This window comes from Phaethon lepturus, unplaced genomic scaffold (assembly GCF_000687285.1).
Source record: "Phaethon lepturus isolate BGI_N335 unplaced genomic scaffold, ASM68728v1 scaffold34804, whole genome shotgun sequence".
Lineage (NCBI taxonomy): Eukaryota > Metazoa > Chordata > Aves > Phaethontiformes > Phaethontidae > Phaethon > Phaethon lepturus.
This window is the reverse complement of record NW_010537610.1, coordinates 249-462: the sequence shown is the minus strand read 5'-3', so window position 1 is coordinate 462 and position 214 is coordinate 249.

The window sequence follows — 214 nt, the reverse complement described above, 5'->3', positions numbered from 1 at the left end:
GTCCTGGTGGTGCCCTGGGGTGTAACGGGGCGGAGGAGGGTGATCCCCTGCCAACACAACGTGCTCTACGTGGTGGTTGTCACCATGTCAAATAGGCTGTAACACCCTGGAGCACCTTCGGCTGCTGCTGGAGGAGTTACGGTGGGTCCTTGTGTGACCTCGGCGTGGAGGACAAGCTCGCGGTGACCGTGGGGGACTGGGTGAGGGAGCACCG